The sequence below is a fragment of the Myotis myotis genome, unplaced genomic scaffold (assembly GCF_014108235.1).
Source record: "Myotis myotis isolate mMyoMyo1 unplaced genomic scaffold, mMyoMyo1.p scaffold_m19_p_1, whole genome shotgun sequence".
Taxonomy (NCBI): Eukaryota; Metazoa; Chordata; class Mammalia; order Chiroptera; family Vespertilionidae; genus Myotis; species Myotis myotis.
Window position 1 is genome coordinate 141694774 of NW_023416313.1, and position 21297 is coordinate 141716070.

A 21297-nucleotide genomic window follows, 5' to 3' on the forward strand; every position below is an offset into this window, starting at 1 on the left:
TTTTGCTGCTTCACAGACATTTTGGGATTTATATTTCTTTACTCTGTGAACTGAATTGTTTTATTCTGGAAAATTCTCAGCCATTCTCTTAATAGATAAATTCTTCACCAATCTCTCTCTCCTTTCCTTTGAAACTTCTTTTGAATAAATGTGGTACTTTCTCATTTGGCTTCTATGTCTCTTAAACTCTCTTTTATATTTTTCTATTTTTTTTTTGTCTCTTGGTGATTCTGTGAATAATTTCTTCAAGTTTATTTTTTTTCTATTCACAAACTCTATCATTAGCCATTTCAAATCCTTTTTTTTCAAATATTTTAGTTACTTTTAAAAAATATGTACAAGTTATTTTTATTCCTTTCCCCCCAAATTTTTGTTATTAGTAATAATCTTATAGTATGTTCAATAAAAATTATGGGAACTGAGCAGTTAACTAGGTTCAGATATAAAGAAAATGAACACATGTGTCTTTTTAATTATGTTTAAGCAACAATGGATTTATGCTTTATGATGCTTTTGTAACTTCCTAGCATTTTTATAATTACAAATTTTGGAGATCTTTACATACCAGCATGTATAGTTCTACCTAATATTTTTTATTGCTGCAAGTTATTCCATTATATACATTTTTATAGTGCTGTATTACGTTCTTAAACATTTGATTCCTTCATCTATTTTTGAACAGTTTAAAAATAATTATCTTTTAGTGTATTTTAATCTTATTCTCTAAAGCTCTTGTGGTTTTATTTTTGCTGTTTTCTCTTTTTGTTGAAGCAACTTTTTTGGTATAGACTTTTTTCCCCCTTCATAGATCACAGGTCAACTCAACAAGTTGAACTCTTATTTCACTTTGCCAGTAGACTGATTTTTCCTTTGCTATCCCTTCACTGAGGTCATATGCTTTATGTATGCTGGCTTTATGTATATATCTGTGAGAGGAGGGTTTGCCAGTCCAACTCTCCAAATCAAGCAATCCCAATGCCTTATTTTTTGGTCCATAATATTCATTAAATTCCTTTGAATAACAAGACCAAGAGCCCTTATTCCCACAAACTGCCAGAGGGCTAGCATTGGTTGACAAATCTGGCTTTCAAGTTTCTCCTTGCTTTTAGCCCATGGGGATTTTACAACTTCTTTGTGAGTTTGGCTATACATTTTAAACAGTTTGTTATCTTATTATTCCATACTTACAGGTGTTTGCAGTTAAAGATTTTCACAGTCTCTAATTATCTGTAATATTGCTAGGCTAGCCATCCTACCGTTTCATCACTTAGCCTTAGAAATGTCTGGGTGCCACTTGTCTTTATAATTCTCTCCCTAGCTCTGGGCACACCTTGTCTTCATGTGTTCTCTTTGACAGTAAAGCAGGGCTAATTTAAGTTTGAAACTTCCACATGGGGAGTGATCTCCTTGTTTGAATTTCAAAGTGAAAGTGAATACACCTAATGTGCAATGCCAAGGACATAGCTGGAAAATATCGTTATTCTTCCTCACCCACCTTCCCTTCTCTCACATGACAGTAGCTCAAGGTCATTCCTGTTTCAATTTTACAGTTACATTCAGTGCAATGTAGTATAAATAATAGTGACTAGAGTAAAACAACCTGAATTATGGTTTAAGCTCTTCTACTAAATCGTATGACCTTGAATTATCTTCCTCTTAGTGCCACTGTTAATGTGTATAAAACCTTCAAGCTCTGTCTATGATTATGTTATTCTAGACCTTGTTACTTCTAATAATTTCTTCTAGCTACCAAAAGAACAGAATGATTAAAAACTGAAAGGTTTTATATTTTTAAGTTTTTAAAATCATAATTTGTAAAGTCATTCATAAAAGTCAAATTTAAGGGTAGCTCATAGTGTCTGTTTTCCCCCCTCTAAAACAGGAAAAAGGAGTCATTAGATACATTATATTAAAATTATTTAGGGTAAAATTAGATTTGAATAGGAAAAGTCTAGACACCTGGATATGTAGGTTTCTAGGTTACATGAAGGGCCAGAACTAACTATTTTGAGCATAGCTGAAGAAATTAAATATAATCACGAAGCATATAATTAAACAACTAACTATGGTGTTTCATTCTTTGAAGTAATTCGCCATTTTAGCCATAGTCTCCATTTAGCCTGTTTCTCACATTTACTCTTTCTTACCCCTTAAGGACAGAAAAGAAAACAAGCCACTTAAGCCCAGAAAGAAACAGAAGTCACTGGAGAAGGTCTCAGATCCTGGCTGCCCTCTATCCCAAGAGCTACTTGCACTAGTTAGGAATCACATGCATGTATTTCTATGGCCAAGCACTCCCTTCAATAAAAATGCTGGGAAGGACATTTGTAGGTCTTTTTGCTCATGGCCTTTTGAAAGTAATTTCAACATTTCAGAGGTGAATCACTCTTTCCGTTTTGCCTACTCATGCATATGGGTTCATTCTGTATTTTTACCAGTGATTAAGGAGATTATTTTTCTTTACTTCTCTTTAACAGTAGTAAAAGTCCTCAAAATCTTTGATAAAATTTCCTCAAATCACTGATAGCATTTTCTAGACTCACTTTCTGGAGGCCTTGTGTTGTGAGTAGGGAAATGTACCTCCCATAGGCTTCCAGTAGGTGGCAGGTACAGTACTTCAAACCTCTTATAACATTAAAAATATCCAACAGCTCAACACATAAATACAGATTGTTACTGTGTTTTAAATCTTAAAAGCAATTTAAAAAGGAGTAAAACTTCTATTTATGGATCTAGTATCATATTAGCATATAAGTATCTTCTTATTTTTATCTTCTACTAAAAACACAAATGCAACAAATGAAAATATGTCTTTATCAGGAAATGCCTGCAATTCCAGATTGCAAATTAAGCATTTAAATGTTGAATAATATAATCACCATGTTATAGATGTTAATTAAAGTGCTTAGTGAACAAAGATACATTTAGTAATTTTTAAATGTAAATTCTGGAGATGAATAACTATTGTTTTATAGCAATTATAGTTTAATAGGCTTCCATTTATATGTTATTGATTTTTTTTTAGAGATTCATAGATAGCAGAAATACAAGTAGATACTGTATAGATAAATACATACGTATGTACATACATGCATACAAAAATTTATAAATCCATTCCTTTGTTTTTTCAAAAATAATTATGTTGTGTTTTCTTCAACTTACTATAGAAATGAATGTCTATTCTATATTTGGAAAGAAATTGCTCTTTGTGACATATGGTAAGCCCCTTGTAGAAGAGAAATGAGCACTCAGAGACCACACATCCCCTGACTATTAAGACAGAAGTTTGTTCTGAGGTGGGTGACTGTGAAAGCTGCAAAATGTTCCATTGCACATTCATATACACAATTTTATTAAAAACATGTCCAGGTGTGACATATCTATAGACTTTCAGAAATATCTTTTTATTAACGCAGTAAATTACTTTCAAATGATTAAAAAATAGTTTTAACTTTAATGTGTATTTTGAATTCCTTCTAAAGTTAGCATTTTTGTGTTATACAGAAGATGTTCAATGTGATTTGTTTGAATGAAACTCAGCTAAAATTATAGCTATGAGACTTTGGGCTATTTACTTGGTTTTACCAACTTTAATACTATACATTTTACTTGTTTTCTTTTCTGTCCTACCCCTTAAAATGTAAGCCAAGTTTTAAAATTTCATTCTATGGTTTATTCATAATTGAATCCACAACATTTAGACAATGCCTGGCGCTCAGTGGATGCTTGGTACATAAGCGTTGCTAAGGGAATGAATGGATTTACTTTATACAGTTAGGTCACAGCATAAAAAAATAACACACAGTAGTCACAATAAATGTTGGCTTGGGCCAGCTCCCCTTTTCTTCTGCCAACCCCTCCCATCTACTCTAGCACGCTAGAATCCTTGGAGCCATGCTTGACTCTTGTTTTCCTTTATCACAGTGGATTCGATAATAATTTTCAAAATCTTGGCTCCTGAAACTGTGGTCCACAGACTAGCAGCATAGGCAGTACCTGGGAAATTATTAGAAATTCAGAATTCTGGGCCTTAGCTCAGAACTACTAAATAAGAATTTGCACTTTAAGACAATCCTCAGGCAGTTCATGCACACAATAAAGTTTGAGAAGCACTGATTTAAGTCACTGTGCTTCTCCTTCCACCTGTCCTAGATTTTTCACTCCTTTGTCGTCACCGTGAGAGAAAACATCTTCTAAATTCGTCAAGTTGCCTCTAAACTATACAGCATACCACAACCAGATTCTACTTTTTAAACAAATATTTTGTCACATCTTCTGCTTAAGGATCTACAGTTCCTCCTTTTACCTAGTTTCAGGAGTTCCAACAATTCCTCATCTGGAGATCAAGCATGTCCATTATCTGACTCCAGCCCCTAACCTCAATGTCATCTCTTACCACAAGCTTATTCTTTAGTTGGATTTCTGTAAATTCTACCATCATTCTTGGCTACTGTATCCCTTCATCAAAAACACATGTCACTTTTTATTTAAGCAAATGCTACTCATCATTTAATATTTAACAAGAAGAATTACTCCTCCAGAGCCTTCCCTCACTGATAGAGCCTACATGGATTTCCCCGTTTTTTACTGCACACAATTATGCTACACAATGTTCATTATGTAGTAAGCTGTATTGTTTGGGAGAGTTTTGTTATTAGTGAAGGTCCTGTCTCCCCAATAAGACTTTTAAGTTAATCAAAAGGAGAAATTTTATTATTCTTATTTTTTTGGGTATCACTGATAAATATTCAGAAGCATAAGTAAATTTTAGGCATTTAATCTATTTGTCCCCACTATTAATCTATTTGTCCCCACTATTATTGTTTGCAAATGCATTGCCTGTCTTTAATTAGTGAATATTTTACTAATGATCATAATATTTGACAGTCTTCAAAAGTATGACCATGATAGCCTGTTAATTTGGGAGAATTCTCCTTTTTTCATTCAATAAACTATTCTAAGCCTCCAATATGGTGGCAGGGTTCCCTTCCCTCCAGCTACTCATCCTTTACAATACAACCCAGCAGCTAAGGTTGCTTTAGACAGATTCACTCTATAGCTGTGAAGAGAAAAATGCCTGTCTGCAGAAATCATTGCAAGGGTAACAATTGTCAATGAAATCAGGCTGTATTTCTGCTGTTATAAGCCGTGTGACTTTGGCTAGCCCAATATATTTCTTTGGGCCTATGATTTATTGCTTTTAAAATGAAGAACAATGTGGTTCTACTATAAATAATAATGTCAATTAGAAAAGGTACGTAAAACAAAATATATTTTTAAATGTACTTTTTTTGCCTCCTGCAGTTTATTTATTTATATTTATTTATTTTAACTTTATTTTTATTGGTTACACTATTGCAGATGTCCCCATTTCCTCCCCCTTTTCCCACTTCCACCCAGCCCTCAACCCCTTCCCTCTGCCTATCACCACACTGTTGTCTGTGTTTATGGTTTATGCATATATGTTCTTGGTTAATCTCTTCACCTTCTTTCATCCAGGCCCAACCCTTCTCCCCTTTGACAGCTGTCCGTCTATTTCTATTTTGTTCATCAGTTTATTTTGCTCATTAGATTCCACAAACAAGTGAGATCATATGATTTTTGTCTTTCTCTGGTCGGCATATTTCACTTAGCATAATACCCTCCAGGTCCATCTATGCTGTTGCAAAAGGTAAAAGTTCCTTCCTTTTTATGGCTGCCTACTTTTAATATCCTTGTTTCATACAGGCTTTCTGGACACTTAAGCTCACATCATTTTGTGTTATTAGGCTTATTGGAGATTTAATGTGTAAGGATTACAATAGCTTTTCCCAGAGTGCTTGTGATTATAAGTGTTAGAGTTTTCTTTAATAAGTTTTTGTATGCCCTTGAATAATTCAGTTGCACAATACTGAATTAATAGATGGTATAAATGATTTTCTATTCTGTGCTTTATGTGATTTCTACAGAAGTTAGCTTGTATAGACCAGGCAACCAAGAAATAAGAAGTAAATGATTATTGACATATCTTAATTGTGAAAAACTGGCACATCAGGTGAAAAAATATTTCTGCCCTGCTTTCCATGCCCCATACCCTGGGACCCTATACTTTTGTTCTCCCTGACCAGGCTCCACCTGCCCACACAGCACCTTTGTGGGAATTAGAAAAACACGTTTCTTCCTCAAGGAAAAGCATTTATGGCAGTATATTTTCTCATTTGTCAATAGCAATAGTTATAACAAATTGACTTATTACTCTAATTGGGTTGCTACAACAAATGAGTTATTTTAAAATATTATGTATTAACTATCAGTGCATATGAATTGTGTCTTAGTGAAAGTACTTGTAGATATAAACTGGGCACTCAGCAAACACATTCTGGTGGAGTATATGTTGGTGATATTACTAGTAACTACAAAATGAAACATAGGGGTTATCTAGATCAAACCATCAGGCAATGGCCACATTAATGCATCTTGGGTCCATCTGGCAGAAAAGAGGCTCCTCGTTTGGAAGCATGGTTTACAAAAATGCTGTTAGATTGGTAAGACTTTTCTTGAATTCACATCATCTTTGTAAGTCAAAATGAAACAATCAAGTTCAACCCTACAGGCACAAGCTTAATCATTTCACTTATTTGCTAATAAATGCCTCAAATTGCCATAGGTATACAAATTGCCCATTTCTGTATTCAATAGTTATAATGAAAATTGAAAAATAATGAAGATGTGAATTAAGACCCATTAGAAACAGTGCTTTAGGGCAATGCACAGCCTAACCAAGTGTGCACTGTGGACTTGTCCTGACATATGATTCTTTTATATCTTAGCCATTTTCATATGCTTCTCTGTTGGAATGCCATAGCAACCTTTATAATACTGACCTGACAAACATCTATTCACTTTTTGAAAGACAAGTCAAATTTAACCTATCTAGCAGGCTCTTCTGGAACTTTCTTCTCCTGGTTGGACAAAGTGAATACACCCAGATTAAGAACCCCAGAAGTCTCCCTTATGCCATTCCCAATCTCTAACCTCATCTCCTTTCCCAAAGGTAACTGTCCAAACTTCTAACATCATAAGTTAGTTCAGCCATTCTTTGAGATTTATATAAATGAAATCGTACTATATATACTATATTATATACTTGATTTTTCAATCAATAGTATGTTTATGAGATTCATTAATGCTGTTACATGTAGCTTTATTTTGTTAATTTTTATTTAGGGTATAATATTTTCTTGAATAAATATACCATGATTTATTTATTCATTCTACTATTGATATGCATTTAGACTATTTACAGTTTGAGACAATTAAGAAAAATGTTTGTCTTTGAAACACATTTCTAAACATTTCTGTTGGATATATATCTAAAAGTGAAATTGCTGCCCAGCTGGCGTGTTTCAGTGGTTGAGCATCCACCTATGAACCAAGAGGTCAAGGTTTATTTCACGGTCAGGGCACATGCCTGGGTTGTGGGCTCAATCCCCAGTCGGGGGGTGGGGGGCAAGGGGGCAGGGAGAGTGCAGGAGGCAGCCAACCCATGGTTTTCTCTCATCACTGATGTTTCTATCTCTCTCTCCCTCTCCATTTTTTTCTCTGAAATCAATAAAAAAATATTTTTTAAAGTGAAATTGCTGATTATATGATATACACAAGCTCAACTTTAGTAGATAATGCCAAGCAGTTTCCCAAAGTGGTTACATTAAGTTACCATCCTACCTGCAGTGTTTTCATTGTTTTACCTCCTTAGAGACACTTGGTATTTTCAGTTTTAGTCATTTTAGTATATGTGCTATTCTCTTATTTTAACTAGAGGTCTGGTGCACAAAATTCATGCACGGGGTGGGGGGAGTCCCTCAGGCCGGCCTGCACCCTCTCCAATCCGGGACCCCTTGGGAGATGTCTAACTGCCTCTCACAATCCAGGACCGCTGGCTCCTAACTGTTCGCCTGCCTGCCTGCTTGATCATCCCTAATCCCTCTGCCTGCCTGCCTGCCTAATGGCCTCTAACCACCTCTGCCTGCCTGATCGCCCCTAACCACTTCTGCCTGCCTGATCATCCCTAACTGCTCCCCTACTGGCCTGATCACTCCTAATTGCTCCCCTGCTGGCCTGATCGCCCCTAACCGCCTCTGCCTAGCTCCACACCCAGGACCCAGGATTTCCTCCCTCTGGCCAGCCGCAGGCACCCAGGACCCAGGCCGGCTTCGCCCAAGCTGGCTACAGCTGCAGGGGACTGTGGGTGCGCAGCTCGCCTGGGCTGCAGCTGCAGGTGCCCGGGACCGCGGGGCGGGCAGCTTATCCCTCTCCTGGGCCACAGCCGCAGGCGCTGGTGCCCGGGACTATGGGACGGACAGCTTGTTCCTGTCCCGGGCAGCAGGCGCAGATGCAGCCGCTGACACCCGGGACCATGGGGCAGGTGGCTTGTCCCTCTCCTGGGCTGCAGCCTGGCTGGTCCCCATTCCTCTCTCGCTAGCTCATTTTTGCATGGCTGGTCCCCTTCTCTCTCTCCCCAGTGCTGAGTGTCTGAACCCTTAGGGTGTGATGGCATGAGGGTGTGAGGACCCTTTGCATATTAGCTCTTAATTATATAGGATAAAGCTTTTTATGTTGAGATAATTGCAGATTTACACTCACTTGTACGAAATTTTACAGAGAATGTTTGTGTACACTTTGCCCAATTTCCCCCGATGGTAACATCTTCCAAAATTATAGCACCATATCACAAACAGGGTACTAACATTCATACAGTCAAGATAAAGAACAGTTCCATCACTACAAGGGAATTCCCATATCTACTCATTTTGCCCTTTTATATCCACACTAGAGGCCCAGTGCATGAAATTCATGCATGGGGGGGGGGGTCTCCCCTCAGCCCAGCTTCCTGCACCCTCTCTAATCCAGGATCCCTCAGGGGATGTTCTGCAGGGATCGGGCCTAAACCGGCAGTCAGACATCCCTCTTGCAATCCGGGACTGCCTCAACCCTCAGCCCCTGCCACTGTGGCTTTGTCCAACAGGAGGACCAGACAACCAGAAGATGTCTGGTCTACCTGGTCTAATTAGCATATTACTCTTTTAATAGTATAGATTTTATCCTCCCTATCCCAACCCCTTAATTACTTAAAACCACTAATCTGTTCTCCATCACTGTAATTCGTCATTTCAAGAATGTTATATAAATGAAATCACACAGTAAATAATCTTTTTGGATTGGCTTTTTAAAAATCCAGCATAATTAATTGTCTGAAGGTTCATCCAGATTGTTGTATGTATCGAGTTTGTTTCTTTTTTTTTTTTATGAATAGTAGTTCATAGTACAGATGTACTACCATTTGTTTAACCATTTACTCATTGAAGGACGTCTGAGTTTCCAATTTGGGGCCATTACAAATAAAGCTGCTATAAATATTAATGTATAAGTTTTTGTGAAAATATAAATTCTCATTTATATTTTCTCCAGGATAAATGTCCAGTAATGCAAGTGAGTCATATTATAGTTGCATGTTTAGTTTTTAAAGCAATAAAAATTTTTTCTAGAGTATCTGTACCATTTTACATTTCTAACAATGTATGAGTGATCCAATTTTTTCATTCCCTTGACAGCATTTCTTGTCATTATTCTTTTAAATCATTCTGATTGGTGTAGTGACACATCATTGTGGTTTCAATTTGTATATCCATAATTTTTAATGATGTTAAACATCTTTTCATGTACTTATCTGCCATCCTTTTATCCTCTTCAATGATATATATCTTCAAGTCTTTTGCCCATTTTCTAATTGTATGTTTGTTTTTTATGGGTGAGGTGTTTTTTAAAAATATATGTATACTTTTATTGATTTCAGAAAAGGGAGAGGAAGAGAGAGTTAGAAACATCAATGATGAGAAAGAATCATTGATTGGCTGCTTCCTTCACACCCCCACTGGGAATCGAGCCCACAACCTTGGCACGTGCCCTGACTGGAACTGAATTGTAACCACCTGGTTCATAGGTCGATGCTCAACCACGGAGCCACGCCAGCCAGCCAGGCTATGGTTGAGTTTTGAGAGTTCATTACATATTCTAGATACTAGTTCTTTGTCGAATATGTGGTGTATAAATCTTTTTCTCCAGTCTGCTTGTGTTTTTATCCTTTAGCGGGATCTTTTGCAGAGAAAAAATGTTTAATTTTGATTGAGTCAGTCAAATTTATGAATTTTTTCTTCTGCAGATTGTACAGTTGGAGGCAAGTCTAAGAACTCTTTGCCTAGCCCTCTATCCCAATGGTTTTCTTCTATTTGTTTTATATAAGTCTTATAATTTTACAGTTTACATTTGAGTTCATCTTCTCCATTAAATTTCTTTTTCACCTTTGTCAAAAAACAAGTTAGACAAATTAGTATGGATCTATTTCTGAATTATCTATTCTATTTCATTAATCTATGTGTCCATTTCTGCTAGTACTGCATAGTTTTGATTATTATAACCATTAATAAATCTTGAAACTGGATAAATGAATTCCTCTCACTATATTCTTAGTTTTCAAAATTGTTTCAGGTACAGTACCTTTGCCTTTCCATATATATTTAAAATGCCTATAGATATAAAAATATTGTTTTTTTATATAGAAATTGTGTTAGGCATGGATATAAATTTGGAGAGACTTAACATCTTCCATATGTTGTGTCTCCTGATCCATGAAAATACTTCTCTCTTCACATATTCAGACTGTCCTTGATTTCTTTTCTGTGCAGTTTTTAGTATATAAACACTCTATATTTTATAAAATATTTACATCTAAATGTTTTATTTTTCTAGTGATTATAAATGGCCTTGTATTTTTAATTTTAGTGACTAAATGTTCATAGCTAGCATGTAGAAAGAAAACTGATTTTTTGTATGATCATTTTATAATCCTGCAACTTTGGTGAACTCACTTTTTAGTTCCAGGAATGTTTTTGTAGATTCCCTGGAGTTTTTCTGTAGAGAAAATCACATCATCTACAAAAGGAAAAGTTTTGTATCTTACTTTTAAATTTATATGCATTTTATTTTCTTTTTTATTGCATGGACTAAAAGTTCTAGTATTGTTTTGAATAAGAGTAGTGAGGGCATGCGTTCTTGCTTTGTTTTCATAGAAAGAAAGCTTTCGGTCTTTCTGTCTCTACTAAGTATAATATTTTCTGAAAGGCATTTATGAGGTGCTCTTTAGCAAGTTGAAGAAGTACCTTGACCAGCATCCTCAAGGAGCTCAAAGGTTAATGAAGTTTGCAAATGATACAGATAACTAAAATACAATGATAAAAATATGCATAAAACATCACAGGGAGTAAATGGTGACATTTATACTAGAGTGGAGATGGGTGTGGAGGTCAGGAAAGAAATTTTAAAGGGCCTATCCTTGAGTTGAGCCTCCACCCAACATTTTATTATGAAAGTTTAAAAACAGATAGCCAAGTTGAAAGAAATATAGAGTTCCCACCACCTCAAGAGCCCAGAAAAAGAAGAGCAAAGTAACCCAAAGTAATCAGAAAGAAGGAAATAATAAAGAAAAGAACAGAAATCAATACAAATTAAAACTGAAAAATATAATAAGTCAAAGAAGCAAAGACCTGGTTCTTTGAAAAGATAAATAAAGGTGACAAGTCTCTTGAGATTAATAAAGAAAAAAAACACAAATTACTAGAATGAAATGGGACATCACGACACATCCCACAGACACCAAAGGATAATAAAGTATTGCTATGAACAACAACATACATATAAATTTGACAACTTAAATGAAATGGACCACTTCTTTGAAAAACACAAATTACCAGACCTCCCCTAATATAAAAGAGTAATTTGGCCGAAACCGGTTTGGCTCAGTGGATGGAGCGTCGGCTTGCGGACTGGGGGGTCCCAGGTTCGATTCCGGTCAAGGGCATGTACTTGGGTTGCGGGCACATCCCCAGTGGGAGATGTGCAGGAGGCAGCTGATCGATGTTTCTCTCTCATCGATGTTTCTAACTCTCTATCTCTCTCCCTTCCTCTCTGTGAAAAATCAATAAAATATATTTAAAAAAAAAAAGAGTAATTTGAATAAACTTATAACTATTAAGGAAATTGAATTAATAATTTAAAGCTACCAAAAAAAGAAAGCTTCAGGCCCATATAGTTTCACTGAAGAATTCTAGCCAACTTTTTTAAATGTTTTTATTGATTTTTTTAGAGAAAAAAGGAGGGAGAGGGAAACAGAGAGAGAGATAGAAATGTCATTGATAACCTTCTGCATACCCCGCACTAGGGATCAAGCTCACAACATAGTCATGTGCCCTGACCAGAAATCGAACCATGACCTCCTGGTTCCTAGGTTGATGCTCAACCTCTGAGCTATGCTGGCTGGGCAATTCTACCCAACTTTTAAAGAATTAACACAAATTCTACAGAATCTTTTCCAGAAATAGAGAGGGAACAATTCCCAAATTATTTAATAAGAATTACTATCAAGGTATCAAAAGCAGAGAAAGACAGTAAAACACACACACACAAAAAAACTATAGACCAACATCACTGATTAATATCCTATCTAATAATAGAGAAACATGGTAATTAGCCATACCTCCGCTATCCTTCCCATTGGCTAGTCAGCAGGATATGCAAATTAACTGCCAACCAAGAGGCGGCCGGCAGCCAGGCAAGGAAGCGAACAGGAGGCTTGCTTGCTTCAGTGACGGAGGAAGCTAACGTTCCCCGCCTGCCTTGCCGGCCTCTGAGCTTGAGTTTAAGAAACATTGTTACAAATATAGAAGCTAAACAAAACCCCAGAAACCTGCTTTCAGCGGCTGGGCTTCAGCCAGCAGGACCGCAACATTGTTTCAATTATAGAACAAATGCAGATTCCTGCTTTCAGCCAGCTGGGATCTCAGAGCTGGAGTGAGCAGGACTGCAACAGTGTTACAATTATAGAACCCAAACAAACTAGATACCTGCTTTCAGCAGCCGAGGCCTCAGAGCTGGAGCCAAGCCTCAGAGCTAAAGCTGGCCCAGAATAAAAAAAATAAAAACAGTACAGGTTGGGAGCTTCAGTCACCCGCCAGCCTGAAAACGGCCCTCAGCCCCTCACCCAGGCTGGCCAGCCACCCCAGTGGGGACCCCCACCCTGAAGGGGGTGTGACCAGCTGCAAACAGCCATCATCCTCTCATCCAGGCTGGCCAGGCACCCCAGTGGGGACCCCCACCCTGATCCAGGGCACCCTTCAGGGCAAACCAGCCGGCCCCCACCCGTGCACCAGGTCTCTATCCTATATAATAAAAGGGTAATATGCCACCCAGCACCGGGATCAGCAGAGCTGCGAGGTCTCCTGGCCCCTGGAGCAGCGTGACAGGGGACAGCGACCAAACCCCCTGATCGCCCTGCGGCTGTGTGTGTGACAGGGTACGGCACCCCAACCCCCCCGCCCCCCTGCCCATGGGCCCTGCTCTGTGTGTGACGGGGTAGAGCCATAACCTCCCATCGGCCCTGCCCTGAGTGTGACAGTGGCGGCACCCCAACCCCCTGATCGGCCTGCTCTGTGGGTGACAGGGGGTGGTGCCCCAACTCCCCTATCGGCCCTACTCTGTGAGTGACAGGGGGGAGTTCCTCAACCCCCTGATCGGCCCTGCTCTGTGCGTGAGAGGGGGCAGCTACCCAACCCCCTGATTGGCCCTGCTCTGTGCGTGACAAGGGTACGAAGCCCCAAACCCCCTGATGGGCCCTGCTCTGTGCATGTCAGGGGGTGGCGCCACAACCTCCCTATCGACCCTGCCTTGAGTGTGACAAGAGGCGGCACCCCAACCCCCCAATTGGTCCTACCCTGAGCTTGACTAGGGGTGGCATCGCAACCTCCCGATCCACCCTGCTCTGTGCATGACAGGGGGCGGTGCCCCAACTCCCCAATCAGCCCTGCTCTGAGCCCAACCAGGGGCTGCACCTAGGGATTGGGCCTGCCCTTTGCCACCCAGGAGCAGGCCTAAGCTAGCAGGTCATTATCTCCTGAGGGGTCCCAGACTGCGAGAGGGCACAGGCCGGGCTTGAGGGGCCCCCCTTTCCCCCCAAGTGCACAGATTTTTGTGCACCGGTCCTCTAGTTTATATAATAAAAGCCTAAGCAACCATTATGGCAGAACGACTGGAATGACTGGTTGCTATGATGCACACTGACCACCAGGGGGCAGAATCTCAGTGCAGGAGCTGCCCCCTGGTGGTGAGTGCACTCAGCTGGAAGCCGGGCTCACAGCTGGTGAGTGCAGGGGTAGTGGTGGGAGCCTCTCTTGCCTCCGCAGCAGTGCTAATGAGCAACAAGCTGAGCAGTAAGGAGCAGCGAGCAGGCGGGTGGTAAGGAGTGAGGGATCCCGGAGGGGGATGCGGGGAGCGGGCCTAAGCCAGCAGGCAGACATTCCCCAAGGGCTTCTGGACTGCAAGAGGGCACAGGCCTGGCTGAGAGATTCCCCTCCCCCACCCCCATGGACGAAATTCATGCACCGGGTCTCTAGTATAGACATCAAAATCCTTACCATAATATTAGCAAGTAGAATCCACTATATAAAGGGATTATACACAATGACCAAGTAGGTTTTATCTCATTGAGGTTTTAATAGATATTTTCCTGAAGACTAAGTTTTAAGGACCTTCTCAAATATTTACTATATAAGTGCAAATTTTTTTTTTTTGGGGGGGGGGAGAAAAGTGTCAACTCTCTTGCCCATTTTTCTATTGTCTTGCCTGCCATTTACTTATTGATTTATAGGAGTTTCTGTATTCTCTGTATATAAACTCTTTACTATGTAAAGTTATTGGAAATATTTTCTCCCTTATGCCCCACCATAGTCCTCTCTTAATGGTATCCCTTATAGGAGAGAAGTGCTTGATTTTAGTGTAGTTTGATAATCATTTTCTTTATCGTTACTATCTTTGTGTCCTATTTAATGTTTTTTTTTAAATATTATGAAGATATGCTCCTTTATAACCTTCTAGAAGTTTTATTACTTTACCTTTCATATTTAATTTACAATGCCTTGATCTTCATGTACCATATGGTATAAGGTAGAGGTAATTTCATTTCCCCCCAAATTAGTATATAATGGATCCAGCACAATTTATTGATTTAACTACTCTATTCTCATTGCTTTTCAGGCTTCCTTTGTCATTATATGTGTGGGTCTATTTCTGGTTTCTCTATTTTGTTCTACTGGTTCATTATTCTATCCTGTAATAATGCCACAAAGTTCTCTAATTTTTTTTTCTTTTTCTTAAAGATTGTCTTGCTATCCTTAGTCCTTTACATTTCCATGTGAAATTTAGGTCTATCTTGTGTACATCCACAAAAAAACAAAATGTGCTATCACTTGGATTAGAATGGCATTTACTCCACAGACTAATTTTCAGTACAATTCATGAACATGATGTATCATTTCATTTATTTAGGTATCCTTTCATTTCTTTCACAGTGATTTTTAAATTTATGTATCTGAAGGTCTTGTAGATCATTAGATTATTCCAATGTGTTTTATTTTTATGTTTTTTATGTTATTATTATGTTATGTATCATTAGTCGCTTAAATTCTCGGTGTCTTATTTTCCTCATTTACCCGATGTGGTGGGTAGAGGTACTTTAGATAAAGAAAATGAAGCTTAAAATAAAGAAAATAAGGAAAAAGGTTAATTGTCTTATATAAAGTCATACTTCTAATAAGTGGCAGAGAGGGGATTTAAATTTAAGCAGTTTGACTCCGGAGCTTACACTATTAACCACTTTATAAGATCTCAACAGTCATTACTGATTCCAGAAACGCCAGTGGGCTGTTATGAGGCTGGCCGGGGTGCTACAAAATGCCCTATTAACTTTGCTCATGTAGGATGACTGGCATAAAAGAGGAAGAAAGAGAAACGCAGCCTTACCAATTTGATGACAAGTCAAATTCTAAGATTTCTTTCTTTCTTTTTTTTTTTTTTTTTTTTTTTGGTATAGCAAAGGTGGAGATTTATTGAAGAACTAGTACAGACTCCCACGTGGGGAGGGGGAAAGGGTCCCAAATTCTAAGATTTCTAAGAAAATGCATAAGAAGGAAAAAAAATTAAAGGTGATTTTTAAAGCTTTATTTTCAACTCTGAATTTAAAAACAACAAAAACTAGAGGTGGGACTGCCGCTGCCATTGCTGGCGCGAGAGGTCCGAGCCCAGGGCGGTGCTGGCCATGGGGGAGGGCGCAGGGCCGGCTCCTTAGGGGGCGCAGAGGTGGGGACTGGGGCGAAGCGCCCAGGAGCACCGAGCCTCTCGAGGGTCTTGGGGCAGCTCAGCGACTCCCGATGGGGTGGGTCCACGCACTGTTAACAATCTCTACACTTTTCCCAGAGCAGCAGAAAACGCATGAAACCCAGACTCCTAGAAGTGCTCCTAGGAAGAGACAGACATAGCTATTGAGCCTGGTGGAGGTCGTTCTGGGCTCTTCTGGACGATGTTTGCCTTCCTCCTGTCTGTCCTGAGCATCTGGATTGACTTCCTGCTGAAAAGTGGAGTCTGCCCTGGGCTCAGCGACCTAGAGAAAAGGCGCCAGAGATGCCTCGCCCCTTCCGCTGTGTAAGGACATGGCGACATGTTGGCCGTCTGCAGCACAGAAGACGGTCTCACCAGAACCCCACCGTGCCAGCACCTGATCGCAGCCTTCCAGCCTCCAGAACGGACACCTAGACTCTCATCTGTTCAAATTCTTGGAGAAGATGCTGTTGCCCACGGAATTTGGTCCTTTCAATCAGGAAGGTCAGAAGCCTTTGATGTCATCGGTCATTCCAATCTGGCAAGCAGCTTGAAGGATCCAAACCCATGGACTGCCATGTGTGCACTGCTCCTGGGAATCAGGGGTCATCCATACCTCCTGCCACTGACCCAACAGCCTCTGTCCAGCTTCCAACACTCTCCTCTAGGGCAGCGTCACTCTCTACCCCTCCCCAGGAGATGCTGTGTTTTCTCCATTCTGAACTTGAAACAGGCCAGACTCTCTCCTTTCCCATTCCTATTTCAGAGCTTAGTCTGATGAGAGAGGGAGGTCACAAGGGCATTTAGGGGAAGCAGAAATGTTCAGACCTTACAAGAATGAGATACGTGTGTAAAAAAGATCCCATGTACAATGAGTTGTTGAATGATAAAGTTACTTGAAAACAAAACAAAAACAAACAAACAAACAAACAAAAACAAGAGGTGGATGATTCCAGAGGTCCCAGCTCAGGCTCTGACACTTAAATGGGCTCTTACCAGTGTACACCCCTGACTGGCGTTGTTCTGGCTTTCTGGGAAGCCTGCTGGAGCATCCACAGACCTTCCACAGCTGGTCTGGCGCAGAGTCACCCATGTGTATCCTCAAGTGGACAAATACTAAATTCCGTTCCCATGTGATGGCTTGGGGCACAAACGGAGATGCAGTCTTTCTTCAAAGACTACAGGGCTGATCTTTTCATCTAGGGGGATACAGCAGCCATGGAGGTGTTGGTTGGTGGACTCCAGTTGCTGCAATTTCCAATCTGCAGATACAAGTGGTTGTGAGGTCTGAAGAAACCAGAACAGGACCTGAAAGTGGAGCCCCATTGGCCCCACAAGAATCAGGCTCAGCTGAATCTGTTTGTTTTCTTACACCAGATGACTGATCTATGAGGAGGACAAGGTCATAGGTGAGGTCAGATTGGAGGACTGCCCATTGTTTCTCTCCTTCAGTCCCATTTCACTCACCCACCAATTACGTGAGACCCACTGGAGGCTTATCCCAAACATGGAACATTCTACCTGAACTTCTAGCTGTACTGAGGCCCTCCTGAGGGAACATGTAGTGACCCACAAACAAAAGAGTTAAGATTTCTGCCCTATAATTAGGCTCCCCTACTCCACACTGAGGGAAACAGCACCACACAGCCAGCCAGTATTATTAGAGTGGAAATTACAGTCCTCATAACCGTATATGGGACAAGGACTCAACTCCCACACTCTTGAGATGGAGGTGGGAGGTGATATCTCAATGAAAAGTAAATTTCTTTGCAGTAAAGCAAAGAATTTCTAGAAGAGTGAGTCAGGATATTTTTTCCAATATGTACTTATATTTTCTATCCTAGTTATTTTCTCCTCTCCATTGCCCCCATTAGATAAAAGATAACTTTTATAATATCAGAAAAGGGATGTGAGAGGGTTTAGGGAGTAGATGAAATAGGTAGGACAGAAACAGGAGAGAAGAAAATGCCCAGAGTCTAGAAAAAGTTCCCTGGGTTCAGGGAGGTGGTTCCTTTGAATGACTTTCTGAGAATATGTCTGAAGGCTGACCCAGGGCAGCCTCACAAACAGTTCTAAGTTTCAAGAGTGGCAGAGAAACTGAAGGGGTTTTTGGACCTTAAGGCCTTGGTGACTGCATCAGTGAGCATCTTAGCAGCGACCTGTGCGTCCTTCTCCTCTGCTATGTTGCCACATCACCTCTCTGGGACATTACACAACCCTAAAAAGTACTGATGAAGCTGATGTTAGGATTTCCAGAAGTCTGTGGGCTGGGGTGCATGAACTATTACATTCTAGTCTACCATTCCTAAAGAGACTAACATAATATTTCCTAAAATGTGTTTTTAGGGTGCAAATGGGAATTCCTCGATTGAACAGTTCTGTGGAATGTTGTCTAAACTGTTAACAGTGGTTACTTCTGTTGTTCATGAGACAAGGAGTTGGTGAGAGGTGGACTGGCCTAGCGTCCACAGCTAAGAGCCCATAGTCCAAGTTCAGAGAAAGCTGGCTATGGGGGCCAGCCACCTTTCCAGAGGCATACTGAGAGGAGGTGTTCAGAAGAACCGGGTGACATGGCCCAGAACTTCCCCTTTGCCAAGTTTCCATGGAAAATTGAAACTCGAGAGTTGGCTGCAGCATGTAGATGAAACTGGGCTTTAACCTTGCGGGGGACTGCCACAGCACGGCACCGAGAAGCACATGCTTCCGGGGAAGGCAGCGCCATGCTGCCAGCTGCCGGTCAGCACAGAGACAGTCTCACACGGGCCACTCAGTCTGCCGGAAGTGTGTCCCTCAACAGAGGGGTCCCTTGGAGCCACTGTCTGTTTTACATCAAGATGATGAGAATAAGCTTGAACAGAGGTTATAGCCACATGCCAAGACAGCCTATTAAGCAGATATTGGCATTTTCTTCCCCATCAGCAGAGGCACAAACATTGCAATGAGAAGGAAAAGTAGAAGGTGGTGTGAAGACAGACTATGTCTTTTTTAAAAAAATGTTTTATGGCCAAGACATATGGAAGATATCATATTAAATAAAGGAAATAAGTTCTTTAGTTGCACTGCTTCTTGGAGCATTTAATAACATGAAATCCTGAGAAAGGGAATATTCTGCACAATGTGCCAAATTCACTTAGCACCTCATCCTTTCTTGTGTCACAGCATGGGCTAAGGGTCTAGTGCAGCGGTTCTCAACCTGTGGGTCGCGACCCCTTTGGGGGTCGCACGACCCTTTCACAGGGGTTGCCTAAGACCATCGGAAAACACATATATAATTACATATTGTTTTTGTGATTAATCACTATGCTTTAATTATGTTCAATTTGTAACAATGAAAATACATCCTGCATATCAGATATTTACATTATGATTCATAACAGTAGCAAAATTACAGTTATGAAGTAGCAACAAAAATAATTTTATGGTTGGGGGTCACCACAACATGAGGAACTGTGTTAAAGGGTCATGGCATTAGGAAGGTTGAGAACCACTGGTCTAGTGTGTTGCTGAACACCTTTGAAGAAATGCTAGATTATCTGTCTGTACACAGTCAGTAGCAGGGGTGGAGATGGAGGGTCATGGAATGAAAGGGATATATCCAGTTTATTCTAACCCAAATATGTACTTATATTTTCTATCCTAGTATTTTCTCTTAGGAGAAATAACACCCATATTTCTTTAAAAAATAATTAGACAAGTATTTTTCTCTTCACAGTTAAAATGGCTTAATCAAAAGGTTGAAAGTCTTTTTCATCTGTGGATAGGCTACAAGTATTTTAAGTTTTAAGCAGTTTATCAAATGTTTAAGTGACCTTGTTTTCCAGAACAAAACATTCTGGAGAAAATATTTCTTTCTGAGCCTTTGACTGCTGTAGAACAAGATAAACAGGTTTTATTAAAAGAGACAAAAGGTAACTTTCATTTTAAGAAGTAAACATTCAAAAAATTAAGTCCATTTGTCACCAAAAATCTGTCTAATTGTATTCTGAACTTCAGTTTTATAAGTGTATTCACATTTCTATTTACTCCCCACTGGCTTTTCTACCCCCTCTGTGAAATACACTCAATTTAAAGATTAAATTTTTTGTTCATAGTCCTTCATTTCCTAACACACACACACACACACACACACACAGACTTTTAAATCTATCTTTCTCTAAAAATACATGAGACCACTTCTTACCGTCAAAGTTCCCTAATAAAAATCAGTTGTGTTATAGCTTGGGCAAACATGGAATTAAAGTTAATGATTGAAATCCTAAGAGGGGAGAGTTCATCAGTGTAAAGCCTCCTTTTATTTTGCCTTTGTTTAACTTACCTAAAATAGAGTGAAGACATCTGAAGTATAATTTTGTTGGAAAAACCAGAAGTTAAGCTGCAGCAGTTAATTTGTTTTCATTTCCTGAACTTCTGGGATCAAATGGAAGTGAAACTCTGTATATAATGCACTTTACAATCACCTGCACTTTCCTCCTTCTACCCATCAAAATACATAGAACTCTTCTCAAAGAAAGGAGTTATTGTTGAAATACAGTCTGATGGTACCCAAAGTCTAATTAGTTTTTACCAATTAGTGACATGTAACTCTGAAAAATATCAATGCGATTTTAATAACTAGGATGAGGGATGCTAACAGTTGCCAAGGATGAGAAACAGACCATAATGTACATGTTGTACATGCCCACCTATAGTTTTCTGCTGAAAATATCATAGACTAAGATGAGAGAATAGTTGCAAAGTGTCACATTTTCCCAGCATCTAAGTCATCTTAATCATCTGAGACAGGAAAGGGCAAGATTTCAGACTTGGAGACCACCTTCCCACTGTTTCTCAATGGCATCATAAATACAGGCAAGATCTGATCTAGTGAGGTGAGTAAATATGGACATGTGTTACATGTTTTATTTATCAATTGTTATTTCTTGTGTGCTTTCCCTTGATTTTTTTCTAATTTTTATAATTTGCAATGGTAACTATGCAAGTTATTTAATAGTAAAAATAAATAAAATACCACTTGAAAGACAGAACACTAAAAAGATAATTAATATCCAAACTGACTTC